Consider the following 25,246-nt stretch of genomic DNA (forward strand, 5'->3'; position numbering starts at 1 on the left):
CTCAACATTATATGGCATACTTTACTCTGAATGTTCCATTTAGTTTTTAAAAACAAAACATTTAAGCCTACAAAATTAAAACTTTGGAAAGAAGAATTTAAATTCTTGTTATTGATTTATTAAGGGTAACAGAGAGAGGCAGGAACTACCTTCATTTCCAGCTTTATCTTTTGTGTCAAACTGGCTGCTGGTTCAGAATATGTGTGTGTGTATATATATATATATATATATATATTGCAAGACAGTACTTTCATATGGTACGCCATAGCTGTCTGTGGCAAGCCAACTCATGCCTGTATGGTATATGATTAGACAAATGAATTGTATGGCTGTGAGCCTTTCTTTCATTCCTGGATGGTATGTGTGGTTTTTGGCTTTAGGTGAAGTTGAGTGGCTATCATCAAAAAAAATTTAAACATTCTTTTAGCACACAGTTAGTAGTTAATACAAAAGTAGAACACCCAGGTAAGGCAATTAATATCTATGTTTATTTTGGAAAAATATGTTGTTCATGTTTCTATGATGGAAATAGTCAATTTGTTTTTTAGGTTCTTTTCCATAATGGAGCTAACAAATTAAATCAGCATGTTAGGTAGCCAGCAATTGTGGTAGCAAGAACAGACTTGTTTATGGGAGAGCTATGTATTTTAGCAAAATGCATAGCATCTGTACATGATGCCTTGACTATTTTGTTTGTGAGCCCATTGGTCAAGGTAGAGTGGCTAAAGACAGAGGGTTTTTAGCATCAGCAGAAGAGTTATCTCTGATTCAGGATTATGAAAGTGCTTTGCAGGTGACACTTGCTTTTGAGTAGTGATTTGAAACACCGTTTCAAACTCTCATCTATTTGCATTTGTTCATTACCTTTTATTTCCAATCCCTTATGCTGGTTCTTTCAAAATCCTGAGACACACTATAGCTATTAGCCATTGTTTATTGTGGAGCTCTTTAATTTTTTTGAAAAAAAAAAAAAAAAAAAGACAACCAAACCAACAGAAGCAGCAGTTCTGGCTGCAAGGAAGATCTCTTTATCCTCCTTAAGGACCATTGCACCTGGAGACTTAAATGTTATAGACAATTAGTACAAAATTGTTGGACATATTTGTAAACTAGAATTGACTTGTTTGCTTTAGTCACTTGATTATGAAGCCCTTCTAATTTTCAGGTGTAGTATCAGATATGATTGTTAGTATAATATACTTGTAGTGTTTGAAGTCTGAATTTTTATGTCAGTTCAAATTGTACCCAAAGTCTCATTTTTTACTTTGGCTACTAAGAAGAATTAAAATAAATGCCAAAGCTGTGTGAGATTTCTGAACCCTCCTCATGAATACACATTCCCAGGACTAACTCAGTTTCATTTTGTAGTTGGAATGTAAAACATCTCTCTAAAGGTTTGTTGTGGTGTTGAAGGCTTGATCCACATCTGGCATCACTGTTGAGCGGTGACTGGGTCATAAGGACCTTAAGTTCATCAGTAGACTAATGTATTAGTGAGTTCAGAGTTGTTGAAATGCTTAGGACATGGGACCTTATTAGAAGAATCATCATCTAAGATGTTCCATGGAAAGAATGATCTCTGGACTTTTCCTCCTCTGATTTTTGGCTACTAAGATAAAAGGCTCTTCCCCACCAGCTCTGAACACTGCTGCCTATAATGTCCTGCTTCATAGAGAGGCCCCATAAAACAGAGCCTGGAAACATAGACTGAAACCTTGGTCACCAGAAATCTCTAATGAATATTTCCTGCTTCAATTGGGTTTCTTAGTTGTGTGTCAAGAACAACAACAACAACAACAAAAAAGTGACCAAAAAACCAGATTACTTTGGTTGTAGAGATGGATTATCTGCTCTTAAAAAATTAAAATGTTATTGATGTTTAATTTTTATCCAGAACAGTATCCATTTTAACTCTATAATTTAATGTATTTTGACAAATGTATACTTTACACACGACCTTCAGAAGAGGCATTTTTATAGGACATTCCAGGGCACAGACATGCTACAGCCCATTGTCCTGTCATCGTGCTGGGTATTCTTTTGTTATGGGTTCTCCTAAGTACATTTTAGTACTAGAATGACAGTTTCAAACACTAAATGTGTAATTCATTTTACAAAGAAGTCTAAAAGAGTTTTCAAAAGGATAGTTTGGAAACTTTCCAGTCCCATCAGTGGTGTACAAAAGCCCATCACTTCACAGTCTTGTCACCCTTTTGCCTAATCAGACTTATACAATGTTAATAACGTTTGCTACATATTTAGTGATGTCAGAGCTAGTTTCATAGTGGTTGCTGATGTTTCACTGTTTCATACACTTATTGAATATGAAATGCCTACATATTTATTTTGGTGATATAAAAGCTTTACCTTTGTCAAATACATCTATTATGATTGCTGACTCCAACTGCAGCACAATTCTTTCAGAGAACTGTCATATCAATCTTGACGAAAGACAATGATCGACTTTTTTGTTTTTGTGGCTTATACTGCTATATATTATGCAGAAAACAGTAACCAAAAACAATGAAAGTAGTGTAACAAAGCCACAGACATTCTCTTAGGCTTAATTAATTAATTAATTTTTAAAAACATTTTGTATTTTTTTAATTGAGCAACTTTATTTTAAAAAACAAAGATAAATGTACAGACTTTACGCATTTTTGCATAAAAGTATATGAATACAATTTTGCCAGTACTTGATGTTTTTTAAAGGTTTGATCGTATGCATTAAAATCTTACTAGTTACAATGCGCATAAAGTACATGTTAAACAAGATGTAACCTGAAATTAGTCAAAGTTTTCTTGGTGTGTAAAGATTAAGCATAATGGTTTTTATTTTCTTTTCTTTCTTCTTTTTTTTTTTTTGGCCTTTGTTTTCTCTTGAACTTCATATAGTCTGTGAATTGTTTCTGGGGTGTTCAGAGCTTTCTGGGGTTAGTATCTGATTATCAGTGACTGCATATTATGTCTGTTCTTTTGTGACTGGGTTTTCTCACTCAGGATGATATTCTCTAGATGCATACATTTTCTTAGGAATTTCATAAAGTCATTGTTTCTGATAACTGAGTAGTATTCCATTGTGTAGATATACCACAATTTTTGTATCCATTCATCTACTGAAGGACATCTGGGTTCTTTCCAGCTACTGGCTATTATAAATAGGGCTGCTATGAATATTGTGGTATATGTGTCTTTGTTGTATGTTGGAGCTTCTCTGGAGTATATGCCCAGAGGTGGAATAACTGGGTTTTCAGGTAGTACTATGTCCAATTTTCTGAGGAACCTCCAGACTGATTTCCAGAGTACCAGTTTACAGCCCTACCAACCTTGGAGACATGTTCATCTTTCTCTGCATTCTTGCCACCATCTGCTGTCATCTGAATTTTTGATCTTAGAGATTCTGGATGGTGTGAGGTAGAATCTCAGGTTGTTATGATTTGCATTTCCCTATGGCTAATGATGTCAAGCACTTCCTTAGATGCTTCTCAGCCATTTGATATTCCTCAATTGAGAAATTTTTGTTTAGCTTTGTACCCCATTTTTTAGTAGGGTTGTTTGATTCTCTGGTGTCTAGCTTCTTGAGGATTTTGTATACCTTGGATATTAGGCCTCTATCAGATGTGGAGTTGGTAAAGATCTTTTCCCACTCTTTTGGCTGCCATTTTATTTCCTTGACAGTATCCTTAGCCTTACAGAAACTTTGCTATCTCATTAAGTCCCATTTGTCAATATTTGACTTTAGAGCACGAGCCATTATTGTTCTGTTCAGGAAATTTTCTCCTGTGCCTATGCGTTCTAAGGTTTTCCCTACTTTCTCTTCTAACAATTTCAGTGTACCTGGTTTAATGTGGAGATCTTTGATTGACTTGCACTTGAGCTTTGTACAAGAAGATAAGAAAGGGTCTATTTCATTCTTCTGAATGCTGAGTGCCAGCTGGACCAACACTATTTGTTGAAGAGGCTGTCCTTTTTCTATTGAATGTTTACAGCTTCTTTGTTAAAAATCAAGTGACCATATATGTGAGGGCACATTTCTGGATCTTCTACTCTATTCCATTGATCCATGTGCCTATCTCTGTATCAGTATCATGCAGTTTTTAGCAAAATTGCCTTGTAATATAGCTTGAGATCAGGGATAGCGATTCCTGAAGATGTTTTCTTGCTGTTGAGGCTGGATTTCGCTATTCTAGGTCTTTTGTTATTCCAGATGAAACTGCACATTGCTCTTTACAACTCTATAAACAATTGGGTTGGAATTTTGATGGGGATTGCACTGAATCTATAGATTGCTTTTGGTAAGATTGCCATTTTTACAGTGCTGATCCTTCCAATCCATGATCATGGGAGATCTTTCCATTTTCTGAGATCTTCCTCAATTTCCTTCTTTAGAGATTTGAAGATCTGGTCATACAGTTCCTTCACTAGCTTAGTTAGAGTCACACCATTGTATTTCATATTGCTTGTGACTATTGTGAAGGGTATCTTTTCCCTAATTTCATTTTTTTTTCTGCATGTTTGTTCTTTGAGTAGAGGAAGGCTACTGATTTGTTTGAGTTAATTTTATATCCAGCCACTTTGCTTAACTTGTTTATCAGCTGTAGAAGTTCTCTGGTGGAATTTTTGGGGTCACTTACATACACTATCATGTCATCTAAAAACAGTGATGTTTTTACTTCTTCCTTTTCAATTTGTGTCCCTTTGATTTCCTTTTGCTGTCTAATTGTTCAGACCAGGATTTTCAGTACTATGTTGAATAGGTAGGAGGACGGGGCAGCCTTGTCGAGTCCCTGATTTTATTGGGATTGCTTCAGGTTTCCCACCATTAAGTTTGATGTTTGCTGTTGGTTTGCTGTATATTGCTTCTATTATGTTTAGGTATGGGCCTTGGATTCCTGTTCTTTCCAAGACTTTTGACATGAAGGGGTGTTGAATTTTGTCAAATGCTTGTTCAGCATCTAGTGAGATGACCATGTGGTTTTTTCTTTGAGTTTGTTTATATGGTAGATTACATTGATGGATTTCCATATATTAAACCATCACTGCATCCCAGGGATGAAGCCTACTTGATCATGGTGAATGATCGTTTTGATGTATTCCTGGATTTGGATTGCAAGGATTTTGTTGAGTATTTTTGGATCAAAGTTCATAAGTAAGATTTGTCTGAAATTCTCTTTCCTTGTAGTGTCTTTCTGTAGTTTAGGAATAAGGGTTATTGTGGCATCAAAAAATGAGTTAGGTATTGTTCCATCTGAATCTATTTTGTGGAATAGTTTTGAGAGTATTGGTATTAGGTCATCAATAAATATCTGATAAAAATCTTCACAGAACCCATCTGGACCTGTGCTTTTTTTGGTTGCAAGGCTTTTGATGACAGCTTCTATTTCTTTAGGTGTTATGGAATTATTTAGATGTTTTTCCTGGTCCTGGTTTAACTTTAGTATCTGGTATCTGTCCAGGAATTCATCAATTTCCTCCAGATTTTCCAGCTTTGTTGAGTATAGGCTTTTGTAGTAGGATTTGATAATTTCTTGAATTTCCTCAGTTTCCGTTATTATTTCTCCACTTTCATTTCTGATTTTGTTAACTTGGATACTCTCTCTTTGCCCTCTAGTTAGTCTGGCTAAGGGTTTATCAATCTTGTTAATTTTATTCACGAACCAGCTCTTGGTTTTGTTGATTCTTTGAATGGTACTTTTTGTTTCTATTTGGTCAATTTCTGCTCTGAGTTTCATTATTTCTAGTTGTCTACTCCTCTTGGGTATATTTGCTTCCTTTAGTTCTAGAGCTTTCAACTGTGCTGTCAAGTTGCTAGTGTATGCTCTCTCCAGTTTCTTTTTGGAAGCACTCAGAGCTGTGAGTTTTCCTCAGTACTGCTTTCATTGCATCCCATAGGTTCGGGTATGTTGTATTTTTGTTTTCATTAAATTCTAGAAAAATCCTTAATTTCTTTCTTTATTTCTTCTTTGACCATGCTATCATTTAATAGATCATTGTTTAGTTTCTATGTATATGTGGGCTTTTTGTTGTCTTTGTTGTTATTAAAGACCAGCGTTTGAACATGGTGATCTGATAGGATGCATGGGAGTATTTTAATCTTCTTATATCGATTGAGGCTTGTTACAGTCCATTTTGGAGAAGGTGCCATGAGGTGCTGAGAAGATGGTGCATTCTTTTCTATTAGGATGATACGTTCTGTAGATGTCTATTAATTCCAATTGGTTCATAAGGTTTGCTAGTTTATTTTGTCCTTGTTCAATTTCTGTTTCCATGATCTGTCTATTGATGAGAGTGGGGTCTCCCACTATTATTGTGTGGGGTGCAATGCATTTTTTGAGCTTTAGTAGGTTTTCTTTTATGAATATCGGTGCTCTTGTATTTGCACCATATATGTTAAGATTTGAGAGTTATTCTTTACAAATTTTTCCTTTAATGAGTATAAATGTCCTTTCTTATCTTTTTTGATAACTTTTGGTTGAAAATCTACTTTATTCGATATTAGAATGGCCACTCCAACTTACTTCTCTGGGCTGTTTGTGTGAAATTTTTTTCCCCCAACCTTTTACTCTGAGATAGTATCTGTCTTTGTCTCTGAGATGTGTTTCCTCTATGCAGCATAATGATGGGTTCTGTTTATGTATCCAGTCTGAAAGCCTATATCTTTTCATTGGGGAATTGAGTCCATTTATGTTAACAGATATTAAGGAATAGTGGTTGCTGTTTCCTGCTATTTTTGCTTTTGGAAGTAGAATTGTGCCTGTGGGTCTTTCTTCTTTTGGTTTTCTCGCTTAGGTATTTTCTTGTTTTTACTAGGATGTAGTTTCCCTCCTTGTATTGGGTTTTCCACCTATAATTTGTTGTAGTGCTGGGTTTGTGGTCAGATATTGTGCAAATTTAGTTTTGTCTTGGAGTATCTTGCTCTCTCCATCTATGGTGATTGAGAGTTTTGCTGTGTACAGCAGCTCTCATGTATGTTCTCTTAGGGTCTTCATGAGGTTTGTCCAGGATCTTCTAGCTTTCATAGTCTCTGTTGAGAAGTCGGGTGTGATTTTGATTGGTCTGCCTTTATTATGTTACTTGACCTTTTTCTCTTAGTGCTTTTAGTACTCTTTCTTTGCTTTGGAAACTTGGTGGTTTGACTATTATGTGTAGGGAGAAATTTCTTTTCTTTTTCAGTCTATTTGGAGTTCTGTAGGCTTCTTTTATGCTCATGGTCATCTCATTCCTAAGGCTAGAGAAGGTTTTTTCTACGATTTTGTTGAAGATATTTACTGTGCCTCTTAGTTGATATTCTTCTCCCTCTTCTATTCCTATTATCCTTAGGTTTGGTCTTCTCATTGTGTCCTGGATCTCCTGGATACTTTGGGTTAGGAGCTTTTTGGCTTTTGCATCTTTTTTTGACTGTTTTGTTTATGTTTTCCATGTTGTCTTCAGCCCCCAAGATTCTCTCTTCCATCTCTTGTAGTCTGTTGGAGATGCTTGCCTCTGTGACCCCTGATTTCTTTTTTAGGCTTTTTATCTTCAGGGTTGTCTCTTTTAGTGTTTTCTTTATTGTTTCCATCTCCATTTTAAATTCCTTCTTCAACTCCTTCATCTCTTTGGTTTGGTTTCCTCCAATTCTTTGATTTCTTGGAGTGTTTTTCTTGTTTCCCCTTTAAAAGCTTTTATTTCTTTATGCTTTTCCTCCTGTTCTTGCTTAAGGATCTTTATCATCATCTTGAGGTATGCTTTAGGGTCGGAGTCTTTTTTTTTTTTTTTTTTTTTTTTTCTGGAGTGTTTGGCATTCCACTGTTTGCTGTGATGGGAGAGCTGAGTTTTGGTTTTGCCAGGTTGACTTGATTTCCCTGGGGTATGTTCTTTTGGTTTCCTCTTACCATCTTGTTGTCTGTGATTATATGTGGTTTTGTTTTCAGTGATTGGTTTTCATCTTTCCCATGTACCTGGCCTGTGTTCCTGGATCTTTGATGTTCCTGGTGGCAAATGACCTGCATGCCTGTTCTGCATGCCCGTGTCACCAGGTGGAAACAGAGACCCTAATGCAGGCTTCCTGCTCCCCTGAACCAATTGGTTGGGGGGGGGTGAACTTTCCTAGTCCTTGGCACAGACCTCCCTGCTCCCCGGTTACTCTCTTTGCAGTCTCATCAGGCCTGTGTCCCTGGATCTCTGCTTTTCCTTGTTGCAGTTGGCCTGAGCGCCTGTTTTGCCATCATGGGCCTGCCGGGTGGAAACAGAGACCCTAAGGCAGGGTTCCTGCTCCTCTGAACCAATGGGGGGTGGCGCACTTTCTGAGCACTCCGTACAGGTACAGACCTCTCTCTGCTCCCCGGCTACTCCCTGTGCAGTCTCCAACATTTTGTAGTTTTAACATTCATACTTGGGTTGTAAGTATTTTTTTGAAGATTCAAAAAAATATTTATTTATTTAATGTGTTTGAGTGTTTTGTCTGCATGTATGCATGGGTACAACCTACATGTAATGCCTAGGATGTCCACAAGAGGGTGTTAGGTTCCCATCAACTGAAGTTATAGATAGCTGTGAGGGCAGGGAACTGAACCTGTGGTCTTTTGGAGAGCAGCCCATCTGTGGTCTTGACCTTCTCTCCAGCCCCAAGGCTGTGATTTTCTTTCTTAACAGGTACTTGTTAGGCTTTTATGGCTTTTACACTGTTGCCCATCTCTAGTTTACTTTGTCTTTTTGTATCATGTATGTCTCTATTTCAAATCTTTTCTTGTTTGCCTGGCTCTGAATTGATTGATTTATTGCCGCTGTTTACACGTTCTACCATCTGTGTAATTTAGGAGCCTGTTTTGATGTATATTCCTACTCATTATGAGTCTGATTTCCCTGTTCGTGTTTTGTCCCTACAGCAGATTTTGTGAAATTCATCTTGCTGGTGCTGGATGTTTTCATATTACTATAAATGTTTTTGAGATTTGTTCTGGCACACAGTGAAGTTACCTGAAAAAAAAATAATGGTTGTTCTGGGTATTGTTTTTAATCTTCATTATGAGGGATTCTGGCAGCTAGGGTTTTTTTTTCACTCTATGGATATAGGTGCATATTCTTTCTAAAGTCTTGCTTTCCTCTCTGACTGTTTTGGAGAAGATGAGCTGTACTACTTGGTCCTGAGAGAACTCGTACCTTTTTCCTTCCTCTTCCAGTGCTCCTGGGTTGCTCTTTTTGTTATTGTTGTATGTTCCTTATTTGACAATTTCACTTATGTGTACAGTGAATTAGGGTTGCTTTCCATGCATTCTTGATAATATCCCTCCCATCCCCACTAACCTTCTGTCTTCCATTCCCACCAACCCTCTGTCCTTAATTCCCACAAAACTCCTTTCTCCCATCCCTACTAAGCTCCTTTCTTCTATCCCTCTGACCTTTTTTTTTCCTTATCTGTACTTTTCCTGGTTTCATAACTTTTGGTTTTGCTGCAAAGACTACCTGTGTAACTAGCCGATGGAGACTGTCATTACAGGTTGTTCATTTTCATGCCTAGAGACCTTTCTCACAGAGATTCACTAATCAGGATTTAGCTAAAGGCAGGAAGAAAAGGAATCCATGAGGGTTTTTGAGCATTTTTTTATACAACTCTATTTTCTTATACTTTGGCCAGGAAAATGCACTCTTTTCCAAAGACACTTCAGTAGCTAATCAGGGAATGATGGCAGTATCTGAAATGATGATAGCAGCAGTGTTGTCTGTCAATCTCAGGGAACCTTCTATTATCACCAATCTCTCACGCCAGGAAAGTTCTGGCCATATGAGTTAACTCTTCTCCCTTGGACATTGCCAGATGCTCCCTGTGGGCCTGCACTTCTTGGGATCCTCATCTTTTGCTGCATGCTGATGCATGTGCTGTTTAGTTCTAACTGTGCAGCTTCCTTATTTGATCCACACTATATGATTTGCTAATTACTCATGTGAGTTGAAAGTGGTTAAGGGCACTGGCTGCTCTACCAAAGAATCCAAGTCCAATTCCCAGCACACACATCACAGCTTACACCTATCTGTAATTCCAGTTCCTGGGGAATCCAACAGAAACATGTAGGCAAACCACCAATGCATATAAAATAGAAATTTCCAAAACTATTCTCAAATACTGACGCTCAAATGAGTTGTTATTGTAATACAATAGTTGGGTAAGTCTATTTTGATTTTTAAACATCGTTTTACATTTCAGAGATGAATTTCACTATAAACATTGTGACTTCAATTGTTGTAATTTAAGAACTACTGGACATAGTATTACTATTTTTTATCTTATTTGCACAAGTTCTTTTATAACCTCAAACATTTTGAATATCATGTATCTCCTAATATCTTATTATTTGGTCTTGACTTTCTTATTTTGGTTTATTTGATTATCTAGAAATTCTTATACAATGAAAACCATTAATGTTTCCATTTATTGTTCTTTCTCTACTTCAGTTCCTATATATAAATTCTTCTTTAATTTAGAAAACTGAACTTTTTGCTGGATTTAAAAATATTTTATATTTCCAGATGTGTTAGAGTGCTGTGTCATCTCTCACCTCTTTTTTTTATTATGACCCTATGCGTGATTTTAACATGGAGAGGCAGAGCAGTATGGCACCTGTGTAAAACCCTCTGACTATGTGTTATCTATGGAGACACCAAAGTGAACAGACTATCTTTCCAAGAGCTAAGAAAGTCAGGTGAGAGACAAGAGTGCTTGTTTTTTAATATGGCAAAATGGAAAGACTAGTACAGAAAGCAGGAAGGAAACATGGGAATTACCTCTCTCCATCTCTAAGGATCCCAGAACACAGAGATACCTTCTTGTCAGAGAGATGAAGAATTAAATATAGGCTTTACATTTAAAACCTAGTATCAGGCCCAATGATATTAGTATCATATTCGTTCAATGAAACCAAGTTCTCCAGTAACCCCGTTTGGTTTTATAGCTAGGCAGACTAAAAGGGGAGGAGTTGCTCCAGGAAGATGATAATAACAACTACTGTCTCCCCACAGCCTTGTCTTGCAGAGCTTGGAGCAAAACTCCATCCAATGGGGAGCCAAAGCAGAAGAGCTAGCAAAGGCTTTGTCCTAAATTCCCCCACCAGGGTTTTCACAGTAATTTTAGCACTTGACAGAAACAGGAGGGGTCTGCACTAACAGAGCCTCTTGGCCAGATCCAGCACTAAGCAGAGCCATGTCTACCTTCTAGAATAAGTCAATTTTAAGCTGGACTAATTTCTAATTTTGGAATGAGCCAGAGTTACCCCCCTCTCTCTCACAGAGACTGCAAGCTGTGCAGAATCCTGCATTAAAGACTTAGGCACAGACTTCCTTAATATGAATCTAGGTAGCCAAGGTAGCCTAGGTAGCTGATTTTTTTCAACATTCTTTCTTTTCCAGTATTATAGTGTCCTGTGAGAACCCATGTGCGTGATAAAAGATAGAGGAGTAAGTAAGTACAAGTCTGGTCTGGATCTTGACTATAGAATAGTAGAACTTAACATTTGAATGGTCTTCATGGCCCTCAACTCTAGGCTTGCCCATAGCTAGACCCTGTGGAATAGCTCCAGTGCCAGGGAAAGACACAAAGCTGTGGCAATTCATATTTCACCTGAGTAATCATTGCTTGTGGGTAGCTGCAGTGATCTTGAGCTTAAAGTAAATGACATAGCTGTGAAATCTTGGTCTAATTGCAGTGACATGTTTGTAGGTTCCGGGTGAAGTGAAGCTTGTTATAGTAACCACAGAGATGACATAGAGGTTGTCCATCCAGGGTTGTCCATTCAGGGTGACTTTGTCCTTGGCTGTATACAATCCTGAAGGGCCCAATCACAGGCCTGTCCCTAGACAAAACACAGCCTTTTATAGGTACTCACTTGTTTCTTCCTGAATAGTGCTTTGACAGTGTGTAAATGTAGGGTTGGATTGCCCTCTAATGCCAAAATAGTGACAATAGTAGATTGCCAAGCAGGTAGGTTTAGTGAAAATAAGCAGCCTATTTAGGGGTTCTGTAAAGAGGAATCAAGAACTGGATGCACCTTCGATATGTATCCATGGCTGCAGAAGTAGAAACAACAGGGGGTTCATTCATTAGAAAGAATGTGGCACCTGCCATTTGTGGCTGATGCAAAGGCTCAGAGGATGAGGACACTTGCTACTAATCCTGAAAACCTGATTTCTTTCCTGGGACCCACATAAGAATAAGAAGGGTATTGGCTCCCAGAAGATCCCCCTCTGGCTTCAGCATATGTGCTGTGTGCAGATTCGAACACATATGCAAGTGTGTCTGTGCAAACATCATAAATGAATGTTAATTTCTTAAATCACAAAGTTAGAAATGCTTTTTGAAAGTTTATGCCGGAAGAACAAATAAAGACTTGAGGATATATGTTTGACACGATTTATACACATTATGTAATGCATGTGTGCATCAAAACATTTTGTATTGCCCCATCAGCATGGGAAAGTATGCTAAAAGTAATAAAATTAATAAAAAGTTAAGAAAAGAAAAGGCTTGGGAGGTGCTGAAATAACTTAATGTAAAATTAAAAATCCAAAAGCAGTTTGTTCCTTTCTGGATCCTAGCCCATCACTTGGCTTACCTGTAGCATTCTCTGTGGTATTAACTGCACATTTATTTATTTCATGGTTTCTATGATGGGAGCAAAGGGCAGCTAATAAGATCTATGATGGAGTAAATTGAGAAGGTGTCAGGCAGAGGGAATGACCTTTGAGAAAGAGAATAAAGAATTTGCATGTATATTTAAGGTCTCAGGCTTGTTCCAGGGGGTATGCAGAGTTTTATTTAAAAATATTACTTTATAATTACTCATAGCAAAAGCAGGAGAAATAATAAAAGTCTGTGGACATAAGATTCTGAATTCTCTTCTATGCCTTTAACACTAATTTTCTTTTTGAGATATGTGTTAGTCTTGTGACTGAAATACATGGGCTTCCTTGCTTTGTGGATGGGTGTAGTAAATGCAAAGGATGATGCTAAGAAGCCTCCTATTTTAAGCCGGAAGGGTTTACGCATCAGGAAAATGGTGGTACTTGTATTCATTTCCTCACAGCATCTCATTTCTTCTCTCTGTTGCTTGCTGCACAGAGCTCTAAGGCTTCAGGCAAAGATGAGGAAAATAAAGATAGGAGACCAGAAAGTTTTAAGCACAAGTTATGTACTTGTACGGGAGGGGAATTGTCATTTCTGGCTGCTGTTTTTAATTAGTACTTCATTTTATTTATTTATTTATTTATTTATTTATTTATTTATTTATTTATTTATTTAATCTATTTACTTATCTATTTATATCTGTTGTGCAACAGAAGAGAGAGTATTTTAACATCCATTCATCCATCCATTCATCCATCCATCCATCCATCCATCCATCCATCCATCTATCTATCTATCTATCTATCTATCTATCTAATCTATCATCTACCTACCTACTTATCTATCTTTCATTAATCTATCTACTTATTTATTTGATACAGGGTTTCTCTGTGTATCCCTGTAGAGTCCTTGTCCTCTTTGGGTCCCTTAGTCTTTCTTCCAACTCTTTTCCATAAGACTCCCTGAGCTCCATCTACTGTTTGGGTGTGAGTCTCTCAATCTCTTTCCATTGGCTATTGGGTGGAACCTCTCAGCGGACACATGCTGAGTTCCTTTCTGCAAGCATAATGAAGTATCATTGATAATGTTGGAGATTAGTACTTGCGCATAGATAGGTCTTGGTTTGGGGTAGTCATTGGATGGCTATTTCTCCAGACTCTGCTCTTTCTTTGTCCTGGCACATCTTTGTAGGCAGCACATACTTTTGGGTTGAAGGAATTGTGGGTAGGTTATTGATCTTATCCTTCCAGTGGGAGTCCTGCTAAAAGGAAATAGCCACTTCAGGATCCATATCCCCCACTGCTAGGAATTTCATCTAGTATTGACGCCTTAGGTTCTCTGAGGCTCCTCCCCATCCCAGGTTTCTGGCACATCCTAGAGATTGCCCCCATTTGAAGAAAATCTTTCTTCTCTCTCCCCTGCTTTCCCTACATGTGATCCCCCGTGCTCCACTCCCTTTCCCATCTTTCACCCCATTTCGTTAACATTTGATATCTATTTTGTTTCCCCTTCTGAGAAAGATTCAACCATCCTCCCTTGTGCTCTCCTTGTTATTTGGCTTCTTTGGGTATGTTGATTATAGTATGGCTATCTTACTTTATGGCTAATATCTACTTATAAGTGAGCACATACTATGTATGCCCTTTTGGGGCTGACTTATTTCACTCAGGATGATATTTTCTAGTTCTATTCATTTGCTTTTGAAATTCATGATGTTTTTGTTTTTAATGGCTGAGTAGTATTCCATTGCATAAATTTGCCACATTTTCTGTATCTGTTCTTTAATTGAGTGATGTCTAGGTTGTTTCTGGCTATTATAAATGAAGCTGCTATGAACATACCTGATCAAGTGTCCTTGTGGGATGGTGGAGCATCTTTTGAGTATATGTCTAGGAAGGGTGTGTCTGGGTCTTGAACTATTCTCAATCTTCCTAGAAACTACTAAATTCAGTTCTAGGGTAGTTTGCACTTCCACTAGCTCTGGAGGACTGTTTCTCTGTTGCAGTAAATATTAAAAATAAAAACAAAGGTTTTTCTCTTTGTTGGCTCTGAAGTCTCACTCCTCAGGCCAGACCCTGATATGGAGCTGCATGCACCTCCGTTGCTCAGTTCGAGCCACCCATATCTGTCTGTGCAACTTCCTTCCTTTGTGGTTTTCTACTGCCTGTCTTTCACCTCTGTCCCGGATGTTTGTTTACCCCCAAACTCAATACAAACACAACTCTCCAGCTTAATAGCTTTTCATACAGGTTTATATATTCAACTCTCAATCCACAAACCCTCTACACAACAAGATTGCATCAAATAGACAAAGATACAAAATGCCCTTCTATATGAAATATTAGACCTATAAATGATCATAGCTATTTAGAGCCAATCAATCTCACCTGGGTCTAGCTGGTCTTTGTGAATTTCCATGTTGCCACAATTTCTACCCTCCGACCTCTGACCTCCTCAGACCTTTTCTTCTCTCTGCCTCCCTCATCATGTCCGGTTACTGGGTTTCTTTTATTTTACTAATTAAAATGGAAGGTTCAGATGAAGTCACTTCAAGAGTATATGACTAGGCAGCCCTTCTTAGAAAAATAAAATTAACATTAAGATACAAATAGCTTCAGGACAATCTACATTCCTATTTTTTCTATAACCTCACCAGCATGTGGTGTTACCTACGGTTTTTAATCTTCCCCATTTAAATGAAACTCATCATCTCCTTGAAGACTTGGGCTTCCATGTCATGGATCTCAATATGGTTCTTTAGACTCTCCTCCATTTTCTGTTCAAACACAGCTCTGAAACCTGAAGATCGAGCTGCGAGGATGGATGTGTGAGACTGGAATTCATGGCCAGCTACCAAAAGGCAGCAGACTGTGAAGAGGGATTTCTCCCACAGCTCCCCTAGGTCATCTGCCAATGTGCACCTTAGAACCTTGGTCACAGGTCTTATGTTCTGTCTAGAAATGCTGGAGGAACCTTAAAGCATGCTTACCTTGCAGAGGATGTTAAGTCTATCATCCAGTAATAGCTAATGGGTGGGTTTGAGACAAGAGGGAATCTCGAAGGATGACTTTTTTGAATCCAAAGGCTTGACTTAAGAGTAAATAATAAACAATTGGGCTCCTTGCTTTATTGCTTTTCTCCCCCCCCAATTTCAGATACAAAAGTGAAACTACCCAAATTGGGTTCTTCTCACAGCTGAGCAATATCATGTAAAGTTACAGGTAACCTTTGCTTTCTTTATTAACCTCATTTAGGTTTACTCTCAAACACCACACCCTTCTTCATTGTTTTATAATGAGAACATTGGGCTTGTAATATATTCTGCCATTCTATAAATGAAAAAAGAGAACTTGCAAATTGTCCACCTATAGTGGAATTTCTGGTCACTGCTCTATGTGTAGTATCAGCTCTTGGCTTTCAGGTTCCCTGACATTTCTGCTTGAGGTACTTTGGATATAAAACTGGAACCTGAAAATAAGAACGGATAGTCTTCCCCCTCTACTAGTGAGGACTGTCCTCTTTAGACATGGAACTGTCTAAAACAATCCAGGCATGCTCTACTGGTCTGGAAAAGGGAGAGAGTATTTTATTTCCAAGGGCGTCAATGGTAATCTTGCCCAAACCCATACTTGTAGTTGGCTGCCACGCTGCTCAGATTTTTCAGACTAATTGTCTTCTTTGGCTAGCTGTCAGAAAGCTGGCTGCTGCTTAAACAAATCCCAGTGACTCTTTCAGGTCATGTGGTTCTGGTTAATCTTCTTTCTCCATCTCCTCTCTATCCTGTCTTGTCTCTCACTCTCCCTGTATCTGTCTCTTCTGAACATTTCTTTAAGTGCTTCTAAGCCATTCAAGATTCCTCTGATGAGAACTCTCTGTTTAGCTCTGTACCTCCCTTTTCAATTGGAGTATTTGGATCATTAGTGTCTAATTTCTTGAGTTCTTTATATATTTTAAATATTAGCCCTCTGTCAGAAGTAAGGTTGGTTAAGAACTTTCCCCAATCTGCAGGCTGCCATCTTGTCTTAATGATATTGTTCCTTGACTTACAGAAGCTTTTCAATTTAATGAGGTCCTATTTGTTAACTCTTGACCATAGTGCCTGAACCATTGGTGTTCTGTTCAGGAAGTTATCTTCTGTACCAATGAGTTCAAAACTATTCTCCACTCTCTGTTCTATTAGATTAAGTGTGTCTGGTTGTATGTTGATATCTTTGTTCCATCTGGACTTGTTTTTTTTTTGCAGGGTAATAAATATTGATCTATTTGCATTCTTCTCTATGTAGACATCCAGTTAGATCAGCACCATTTGTGGAAGATACTCTCAGTTTTGCATTGTATGGCTTTGGCTTTTTTGTCAAAACTCAAGTGTCTGTAGGTGTGTGGGTTTATTTCTGGGTCTTTGATTCGATTCCATTGATCCACCTGTTGTTTTTATATAGATACTATGCAGTACAGTTTGAAGTCAGTGATAGTGATACCTCTAGAAGTTCTTTTATTTTCAGGATTATTTAAAATCTTCTGGGAAGCTAAGGTTGTTTTTTCAAGATCTGTGAAGAATAATGCTGAAATTTTGACTGGGATTACCTTGAGTCTGTAGAGTGGTTTTGGTAAGATGGTCATTTTCACTATGTTAATTTTATCAATCCATGAGCAAGTCGGATCTTTCCACCTTTTAATATCTTCCTTACTTTCTTTGGAGACTTGAAGTTCTTTCCATACAGGTCTTTCACTTGCTTGGTTAGGTACACCAAATATTTTATATTATTCATGGCTATTGTAAAGGGTATTATTTCCCTAATTTCTCAACACATTTATCATTTGTATAATAAAGGACTACTGATTTTTTTGATCCATTCCCTTTGCTGAAGGTGTTTATCAACTGTAGGATTTCTCTGGTAAAATTTTTGGGGTCTCTTATGTATGCTATCATATCATCCTCAAATAGAGGTTCTTTGACTTCTTTCTTTCCAGCGTGTATCCCCTTGATCTCCTTTAGTTGTCCAATTGCTCTGGCTAGAACTTCAAGTACTATATTAAATAGATAAAGAAAAAGATTGTTTTGTCCCTAATCTTAGTAGAATTGCTTTAAGTTTTTCTCCATTTAGTTAGATGCTGGCTATTGGCTTGTTGTAAATTGCTTTGGTGATGTTTAGGTATGTGTCCCATATCCCTAATTTCTCTAATACTTTTAACATGATGGTGTGTTAGATATTATCAAAGGCCTTTTCAGTACCTAATGAGATGATCATGTAAATATTTCTCAGTTTGCTTATATGGTGGATTGCGTTGATGGATTTTTCTATATCGAATCATCCCTGTATACCTGGGATGAAGCTTACTTGATCACTGGGAATAATATTTTTAATGTGCTCCTAGATTTAGTTTGCAAGTATTTTATTGAATTTGTTGCTTCAATAATTGGTCTGAAGTCATTTTTCTTTGTTGAGTCTTTGTGTAGTTTAGGTATCAGGGTAACTGTAGTTTCATAGCTTACTTGTAATGGTACGAAGGTAGGGGTTTACTATACCTAATTCCAGGAGGAACATTAGATTACTTTTATTATATAAACACTGTGCTTAAGTACTTTAAGGACAAAATATTTATATACTCACAGTAACGTAGATAAAACAGGCACAGAAACCTGTCTTTGTGTCTTAAATTCTGACTCTAGAAGTCATGGCACCAACTACTTTATACACAATGTTTTATCAATCATTGAATGAATAATTAAAATACATAACAGCTATTATGCACATATGATATACTCAGCAAATGCTTATAAACAATTCATTCGTCATTAACAATGGATAATTTTGGTAGTTCTAGAGAGTGAACATACAGTCTCACATGTGCTAGGCAGATGTTCCTCCAACACTGAGCGCAATACTACCTTGATGCCAAGAAGTGCTTGCTGACAGGAGCCTTATATGGATGTGTCCTAAAGGTTCTGCCAGAGCCTTAGAGATACAGATTAACATGCTTGCAGTTAACCATCAGACTAAGTACAGGGACCCCAATGGAGGACTTAAAGAAAGGACTGAAGGAGCTGAAGTGTTTTGCAACATCATAGAAAGAACAACAATATCAACCAACCAGAACCCTCAGAGCTCTCAAGGAAGAAACCACCAACCAATGAGTACACATGGCTCCATCAGCATATGTCTCAGAGGATGACATTGTCTAGCCTCAATAGAAGGAGAAGCCCTTGGTCCTATGAAAGCTATTTTCTCAGTGTAGAGGAATGCCATGGTGTTGAGGTGGGAGTGGGTGCGTGACTTGAGGAGCATCCTTGTAGAAGAAGAGGGAGGTGGGATGGAGCAGGAAGGGGGGCAGGGTGAGTTGATAGCCTGCGTTACTGTGCCAGGCTGCATTTCTGATCAGAACTCATGTCATGGATTTCTAAACCACAGCATTTGGTCAATGGAAGTCCCGAAGAGTCCTGGGTCTAGCCTGCCTTCCAGGTTACAGGTATGTCTGGATCCATACCAACTTCCAGTAGGCAGAGCTATTTGTGTGTTAGCTGTTACATTACATTCAGGATTTGAGAAGTACAGATCTTTCAGAGCTCATTTCCTATGACTCAGAGAATGAAAAAGATATATCAACCCTCTTGTATGCCCTGGTGAATTGAACCAATCAGGATGCATCTCTCAATGTTTTCCCAATAGGCTTTTTTTTTTTTTTTTTTTTTTTTTTTTTTTTTTTTTTTTAATGTGAAGAAGTGCAAGCACATTGAACCTAAAGTCAAGTTATAGATTCCCTAAAGGTAAGCAAGCATCATAAAAACAACCGATCCATTTTTCTTCAAATTTCCAAACTTGTTTTCAACCATTTGCTCAAAATGTTTTCTCTCCTACTCTGTAAGAATGTTATGGGCTGTGCCTGAGTCTCCCTGTGGTATTTGTTTTTCATTAGCTTCCCATTGATTTTCAGTTATGTGTACACAATACTGTAGGAACATAAACCACGAGTATCAGACTTGAAGTTCTGGTGAGAGACAACTATGATGTGAATATAATTTGTGGCCTCTTCTAAAAACTGTATTTAAAGGGAGTTGGGAGAAATAGGGTCAAGTCTATGTAATGATGTACATAAATTATAGTGGGAATGTCTTTGGACTCTTGGGATGAAAGTTGTTCAAATAGGAAGGATAAGTCAGAGTGGAAAGAGATGAAGTTTTGAAAATATGACACTGTAGAGGGTAAAACAAAATGTAAGTCTTGAAAAGAAAGGGTATCCACAGATAGGAAAAACCATGTGTAGAGGGTGAGGAAGAAAAACACAGTGAATGGATATAGCACCTAAAGGGAACAGCATGTTTAAAACAAGTGGAACTCTACAAGCTATTTTTAACTTAGTATGATTAGCACTGCCTCTCTTATGTCTATAAAGACATTCAGTTTTTATTGCTTTCTTTTAGACTCTCAGCAGTCACATGTGGAAATCAGAATGACATGAAAAAACAATAGGCAAGAATACTATATCTCACTAACCTCAGTTAAATTGCCTGTGGGTAGGGCTTCTGTCTGGGGGGTGCTGTTTTGATTCTGTTAGTTGATTCAGTACGTCATGGATGGCATCATTCCTTTGGCAGGGATCTGGGACTGTACAGGGGTAGAAAAATCCAGTTGAGAATTACTATGTACACATTCATTCATGGGTTGTGACTCATTGCTTCAAGTTATTGTACCTTGATTTTCTTAACATAATGGATCTTTGAGCTAAAATAAACCCTTTCTCTCTTGAGTTCCTTTTGCCAGAGAAGATACTAAGACATTAGGAGTGGTGACTGCTAGTAGAGATAGAATTATTTTGAAGGTGGCTTATGATGACAAGATTGAGTGGCTAGGGCTCTATGGTAAAATGATGGCTGGACATGCATAACTTCTGAAGCCTGGAATGGAAAGGAAAAAAGGATAGTAAGATTTCTTTATGCTACAGCTTCACTTTGGCCAGCTTGTGAAGTAAAAATTTCTTTGTGTTGCAGCTTTGTTTCGGATAGTTTCTGACTACAGTTGCACTGAAATAAAACTAAAGCTGAAGACTTTTGTTTTGCTTTCTGCATTAAATCTAATAGCATATAATTTTTTTTTAGAACTCAGTATTGCATCCTATGTCCATGTAATATCTTCGGAAACAGAACAAAGTTATAGATATAAGAAAGTCTTTCATACAGCTGAAAAGTTGTGTGTAGCAGCTTTGGACAGTGTTTATTCTTGTAATATCACCTTTGACTCATCCATTTCAACACAAGGGGATATTTTCCCATAGAATAAAGATGTGCTTTGGGATGACAGGCAGGATACTGATGGTCCTTCATGCCTTTTTATCTCTTATGCATCTAAGAATTATATGTTTTTAATTGTTTGAAATCCTTTTTTGGTGATATTTACCATATTTTGTTTGAAAAGTTTAAGAATCTTAACTAATGTTTAGTTATTTCAATGGGTGTCATTTTGTCACCCTGGCTGGCCTGCAACTCACTATGTAGATGAAACTTGCCTGCAACTCACAGAGAAAGCTGCCTTTGCCTTCAAAGTGCTTTGATTAAAGGTGTGCCTCACCTCGCTTGCCTTAAATGCCTTATATTGACTTTATTTCTATTGAACAGTTTCTTCAAATGCAGGAAATAACACTTTAATTTTTTTTCATTCTTGGACAGATTGGTCTGAATTGGGCTGACAGGTTCCTGGATTACAACTGATGAATGACTTTTTCTAATAGTGGAAGTTTTTGAACTGTTGACTAATTTGAAAAAACTTAAGCCTTTCTCCAGGGAAACCAAAAGCTGCTATGAAATGAAGAATTCCACATACACATTCTTTGAATAGCAAATGGGTCCTTACACAGTGAATTCATTTTCCTGTTCTCACGCTCTGGTGGGAATATATTAACTTCTGTTATTAATCAGTGAAATATGATCACTGGAGACTAAGTTTTCCATTTCCACAGATATGAGTTAAGTTGCTACTGTTATTGTTTTGATTCAGGATCTTGCCTCATCTTTTTTTTCCTCCTTAGTGCTGAGATTTCAGGCAGGTTCCACCACATCTGGCTACAAGTGAAACTTTGACACTACTGTAGTTGAACTTTGCAATAAAACGTAAGCCGTGAAGTTTTGTTCCCTCAAGACAACAGTTCTATTGCAAATGCTTTCGAAGGTGAGAAAGGAAGGTAGTATATGGAACTGTTTTATTTAAAATTGTGACCTTCTGAACTGCTTCTATTATTAACACAATTTAACCTTCTATATCTAGCTTTAACTGGCCACTAGCCACTGGCCACTCATATTTCTTTCTTCTTTTAATCTTTCTTGTTTGTTCTATCTTCCCTCCCTTCCTCCCTCCCTACTTCCTTCCTTCCCTCTTTCTCTCCCTCCCTGCCTCCCTCCCTCTTTCTCTTTCTTCCTTTTTTTCTTTCTTTCTCCCCCCCCCTCTTTTTTTTATTCTGTTTTTTTTCTTTCTTTGTTTTGTTTTTGGAGATAGGGTTTCTCTGTGTAGCCCTTATAGACCAGGCTGGTCTTGAACTCACAGAGATCCACCTACCTCTGCCTCCTGAGTGGGGGGATTAAAGGTGTGAATTACCATGCCTGAATGTGGAAGCTAGAATGCTATGTGCCAGGCAGAGTGAATCCAAAGAAGCAATGAAATAGTTTGTCTGATAAAGTTCTGTAGTCACTTAATACGTTACTGATAATATGCTTGCTTACTAGTAATGGTTGGCTGTTTTTTGATAATATACTTAGCAATCTGAGAAGAAAATACAATGAAGTATTCTGAGTCTGGCAATTTTCATTTAATCAAGACTTCAGGGCCAACCAAGATGGCTTAGTTGGTGGGGATGCTTGCTGTCAAACATGATGACATGAGTTCAATTTCCAGGACTCACATGATAAAAAGAAAACATAGATTCCACCAGGTGTCTTTGGTCTCCACATATTGCATACATATAGGCATGTGCACACACATGCATACATACTGTGAAAACTCTACTTGCTTGTGTATTTTACCATAGAAAGAAAATGACTATGGAAATTCTTATGGAAGAAATATTACTCATCCAAAATAACACAGAAACTCATGTATGGAGAAAAATATATTTTACTTATTACTTTTCTCTTCATAATGGCAGAATATTTGTTAAGTTGCATCTAAGGAAGGGGGGCTTATACTGGCTCACAATTGGAAGGGGCACAGTCTATCCTCATGGGAAAGGCTTTGGAAAAGGTTGCAAATGACACAATTAATAATTTTATTAAGTTAAACTCTGAAAGGCATAGAATGACCATTCCTAAATAGCCATTTCTTTCTTATCTGAGGTTAAAGACATTAATTGAATGTCAACTCAATTCCTCCCTGAAATGTTCCTGTCATTTTTATTTCTGTTTTCTAGTTTCATCCTGTACTTCCCTTAAGTCCTTTCATTTGTTTAGTTGTTTTATACTAATGGTTACCCACTGGACATTGTTTTCAATGTTCCCTTGTGTCGCTCCCAACCTCTTCCCGCAAGGAAAAGACACAACATGGCCAGGTTCTTCTCTCAGCAGTTTATTCAGGATTCCTTTCTTGATACTTTGATGGATGGGGAGCCCCATGCCCAGGAGGCTCTCTCCTTTTATCCTCTCTGCCCGTCTGCCAGCTGAGGTGTCTTATCATAATTGGTCAGTAGCATGGTGTGATACAGGCGCTTGTGCTCTTGGGGTGTTTACTAGTTAGAGAGGGCAGAAGCCGGCACCATCTTAGGGTGTGGCTCTCGGCCCAAATCCAATATGGCTCCCTACAGCCTTGAATATATTATCTTTCAAAAAACATTTTACTTTTAGTATTTCAATTCAGTTCTTCTACCATCTTGGGTGCTACAGTTCATTCTGAGTCTGTAATCTAGCATGACTCCTGAGCCAAAGACATGCTGAGGTTTGATCTTTTGATATGTATTCTGTGTATGATATATATTTGTATATGTACTGGCACCCAAGACCTGGTTACTCCTAGGGATGAGAGAGTCCACATGTACACAAGTGGTGATATGTAATCTTGCCCCTCACAGTTATCCCTGATTGGTGAATAAAGATGCCTACAGCCAATAGCTGGGCAGAAGAGAGATAGGTAGGGTCTTGAGTTGCTGGGCTTGGGGGTCAGAGAGACCAAGAGGAGAGTGAATAAGGTGGGGAGAGGAAACGGATATGATAGGCTGAGTCAAGAAAGCATGGCCTTGCTTTTTTACCAAGACCGGTCAACATGGGCTGTGTTCACACCAACACTGTGAAGAAGGTGGTCCGGGTCATCATCGAGAAGTACTACACATACCTGGGTAATAACTTCCACACCAACAAGCGCTTGTGTGAGGAAATCGCCATTATCTCCAGCAAAAAACTTCGGAACAAGATATGTCACACATCTGATGAAGGAGATTCAGAGAGGTCCTGTGAGAGGTATCTCTGTCAAGTTGCAGGAAGGAGAGAGAGATAATTACGTTCCTGAGGTCTCGACCCTAGATCAGGAGATCATTGAAGTAGATCCTGACACCAAGGAAATGCTGAAACTTTTGGACTTTGGCAGTCTCTCTAACCTCCAGGTCACTAAGCCTACAGTTGGGATGAATTTCACAACACCACGTGGAGCTGTTTAGTCTGTGCTGCCATAGTTTCAATAAACCTGAAAACAAAAAACAACAATAACAACAACAACAAAATCATGGTCTTGAGGGCTGGCCAATTGGAGGTAAGAGCATCCCAGATGAATTATATTAAGTAATAACTTGGGTTATCAACAGGAAATAGAATTTAATAATATAGAGGGTAGATATCTGTCTGGCATTAGTGGTAATAAGGCTTATTATAAATATAAAAGTCCTGTCTGTATGTCTTTTGTCTGGGAACTAAAGGTGGGGTAGAAACCCTGGATTGGGATTAAATATTGTCTACAATTAAAGACACTTAGTTGACTGGACAGGAGAATTAGTGATAACATTTGGTTTGCATGTGTATGTGAATTCACATGCTGCTCATGTGTGCTTGCATACATTTATGTTCAGGGGCATGTTCATGTATCTGAATGTGCATGTGTAGGCTAGAAGCCAACTCTGGGAGCTGTTCATCAAGATAGTTATCACTTAGTTTGATGTTAGAGGATCTTTTCACTGGGATTGGAGATCACAAATTGGAAAAACCTCATTGGCTAAGAAGTCCCAAGAATATTGTTGTTGCAATCTCCCCGGTATGGCAATTTCTTGAGTGTGCCATAATATTACATCTGGCTCTTTTTTTTTTAAAATGAATTCTGTGGACTGAACTCTGGTTTTCATGATTGCATGGCAAGCATATTACAAACTAAGATATTTCTCTTAGTCCAGTTAGGGACCATGATTGTCTTAGTCAGGGTTTCTATTCCTTCACAAACATCATAACCAAGAAGCAAGTTGGGGAGGAAAGGGATTATTCAGCTTACACTTCCATATCACTGTTCATCACCAAAGGAAGAACTGAAACTCAAGCAGGTCAGGAAGCAGGAGGTGATGCAGAGGCCACAGAGGGATGTTGCTTACTGGCTTACTTCCCCTGGCTTGCTCAGCCTGCTTTCTTATAGAACCCAGAACTACCAGCCCAGGGATGGCACCACCCACAATGGGCTGCGATCTCCTTCTTGATCACTAGTT

General features: G+C 38.1%; 1 pseudogene across 1 annotated transcript; it reads left to right on the forward strand.

Annotated features, from left to right (window-relative positions):
* Positions 1 to 23,829: 23,829 nt before the first annotated feature.
* On the forward strand, positions 23,830 to 24,220 carry LOC308430428 (small ribosomal subunit protein eS17-like; annotated as a pseudogene). Its single transcript has one exon. The product of its transcript is annotated as a small ribosomal subunit protein eS17-like (transcript).
* Positions 24,221 to 25,246: the final 1,026 nt, after the last annotated feature.

This window comes from Micromys minutus (assembly GCF_963924665.1).
Source record: "Micromys minutus genome assembly, chromosome: 15".
Taxonomy (NCBI): domain Eukaryota; kingdom Metazoa; phylum Chordata; class Mammalia; order Rodentia; family Muridae; genus Micromys; species Micromys minutus.